Below are 3,043 nucleotides of genomic sequence, written 5' to 3' on the forward strand. Positions count from 1 at the left end.
TGGCTCATGGTGACCGAGGACGGGCAGTCGCCGCTGGCAGAGCTGGTCCCAGAGCCGCAGACCGCGGCGGGAGGCTTTATAATCCTGCAGGCTCGGCGGGGGCACGGGCAGCTCCTCCCACTGGCCTGACTGTGCGGCTAAGTGGGGAGGGGGACGCCCCACCCCTGCAGCAGCAGGAGCGCCGCACCCTCCCACCCCGGTTGCTGGCGCCCTGCCTACTCCGTTCCCCCTGTTGCTGGTAGGGAAGCCAGCAGGGATGGCGACTACAGGCCTCAGGCAGGAGGGGTTGGAGGTCAGCGCTCTTCAGCCAGCATCCAGAGCTGGAGAATAGGGTGGGAGGGCTGATTTGGGCTGGGGTCCCGGCCGGAAAGACCTGGTATAAACTGGGGGATAGGAGGACGGGGGGCTTCTGGCACCGTAGGGAGGCGGTGGCTCAGGTGGATGGAGAGCTGGCCCGTGGGAGGGCTGATTTGGGCTGGGGTCCCAGCCGGAAAGACCTGGTAAAAACTGGGGGATAGGAGGACCGGGGGGCTTCCGGCACGGTAGGGAGGCGGTGGCTCAGGTGGATGGAGAGCTGGCCTGGCTTAGGCCCCAGAGCCCGTGTCTCCACTTTCCCCCTGAAGGCTATGCTCTGCGTTCACCTGCTGTCAGTCACCTCCTTTGTCGCCACCCCCAGCGAGATGTCGGGGAACCGCTGGGGAGAAGCGGTGAAGGGAGTGGGGAAGGCCGCCTCTCTATAATCCCCAGGGCCCAGTGAAGGGCTGCTGCCTGGCGCCAGCTCTGCGGCTAATGGACTGGCCACTTCTCCTCCCCCTCCCCGGACAGTTGGCCAGGGGGTGCTTGCTTATGTCTCCGCTTTGAAGACACAGCTCCCAAACCCGGGCCCACCCAGGCCCTAGCAGGGTGGGCACATCACAAGGGGCGGAGGGTGACTGGGCCCAGCTCTGGGACCCTCGGGGCAGGGTCTGTGTCCTGCCAGAAGCTGCGCTGAGCGGGTGTGTGCTGTCTGGCTTTCCTGGATTCTCCCTTCCCCCAACCAACTGCTGCGCAGTCATGGCCTTACGGGAACCAGGACGATTCCTGAGGTAGGAAGGGGAGGGGGCTGAGGGGTGGCGGCTGCTGCCAAAGCTGAGAGATGGATGGACTGACAGGAACCGGTTTCCAGTATTAGGGAGGTGCAGGTACCCAAGGATGGGTGGGGCTGGATGGGGAAGAGATGGGGGAAGAGAGGATGCCCATCCCCAACGGTTCAGGGACTGAAAGGAGAAAGAAGGCCACAGAACAGATCCACAAGCCTGTGCACACAGACGCATATGTATAATAGCACTGCACACCTATGTACACACACATTACACACACACACCTCACATCCCTTCCTCCCCTCCCCACCCTGGAGTTAGCTGGAAGGCTGAGGTCCGGCCTTTGCATGTCAAATGGCTTCCAGAACGCAGGCACAGGCTGCCGGGGAGTGGACAGGGGCAGCTCGCAGGGTCTGCAGGAGCCGGGGTGCTGAGACCTTCGGCGTTTGCCAGGAGCCATGGGGCTGCTGCCGCAGGGGACTCCAGGGCTCTCCAGCAGGGACAAGTCTGCCTGGGGTTGACCCTGAGGACAAGAGTTGGGCATCTGGGGAAGCAGGTTTGGGACTCCGGGTTGGATCTCTGGCTGAGGCAGTGAGGAGGGTGGCTCCCTGGCTGCCAGCTCCTTCAGCATTGCAGGGCAGAACAGCCTCCCCCTCTTTGTGTGTCCTCTGAGAAGGGCCAACGCCCAACCGCAGGCTCACATCCCCACCGCCTCTCTCTCCAGGCCCCTCCTTCCTTCCGGGCCATTAGTCTCTCCCTGCACAGCTGCCAGGTCCTTCTCCTTGATGGGTCCGTTCTGGTTGCCAGGGGAATGGGAAGAGGGAGGATGGGAGAGAGGGAATAGGCATTCCAGGACCTGTCCCCTGGAACCCCTGGGAGTGGGGAGGGAGAGGGTCCTGCCTGGGCTGGGGGTAAGGGTCTTGGCAGATGTGAGGAGGGGCTGGGGAAACCTTGGCGCTTTCTGCCACAGCCCTAGGCTCTGAGTCCCAGCTGCCATTGGCCTGGAGCCCCATCTCCTCCAGCCTAGGCCCTGCCCTGCCCCTGCTTGCTGTCCTCAGGGTGCAAAGTGGTAGTCTGAGCTGGTACTGCATGCAGAGGGGCAGGCAAGACCTGGGAGGACCAGCTCAGACCCTGTCTTTATAAGGAGCTGCTGGTCGACCTGGGTCTTTGAGAGTAAAGGCCCCTTGGGCTGGGACCAGGGAATTCCAGTTGGGGTTCCCATTCCCTCCTCTGCTTGAGCTCCCAGCTCACAACCCAGATGCCTTAGAGTGAGGGGGCCAGGGCCTCCTCAGCAGGGCTCAGGGAGCCGTGGAGGGAGTAGGGCCAGGGCCTCCTCAGCAGTGCTCAGGGAGCTGTGGAGGGAGTAGGGCCAGGGCCTCCTCAGCAGGGCTCAGGGAGCTGTGGAGGGAGTAGGGCCAGGGCCTCGGTGGGGAAAGGCCAGCTGGCAAGCAGAGGAGACTGGTCCCACTTACTCAGAAAGAGCCAGGCCCAGGAGATCTTGGGGCGGGAAGAAAGGAAGGAAGGGTCACAGTTAAGACTCGGTTCTCTGGCATCCAGTCGCCAAGCTTCCCATCTGACTCAATACTTTCTATTGTATGAATTTAGTTTTGATATTATGTTCTTCCATGTCCTTCAGTAAAATGGGCATAACTGTAGTTTCCACCTCATAGTGTTGTTTGGAGGATTAAATGAATAAGTAAAATATCTAGATAATACATAATAGCTGAAAATGTAAGCCTGGCCGCGGTGACTCAGTGGTTGAGCGTTGACCTATACAACAGGGGGGCATGGTTCGGTTCTGGTCAGGGCACATGCCCAGGTTGGGGGCTCGATCCCCAGTAGGGGCATGCAGGAGGCAGCTGTTGATGTTTTTTGTGGGTTTTTTAAAAATATATTTTTATTAATTTCAGAGAGGAAGGGAGAGGAAGGGAGAGGAAGAGAGAGATAGAAACATCAATGATGAG

This window comes from Myotis brandtii, unplaced genomic scaffold, assembly GCF_000412655.1.
Source record: "Myotis brandtii unplaced genomic scaffold, ASM41265v1 scaffold517, whole genome shotgun sequence".
In the NCBI taxonomy this organism is placed as follows: domain Eukaryota; kingdom Metazoa; phylum Chordata; class Mammalia; order Chiroptera; family Vespertilionidae; genus Myotis; species Myotis brandtii.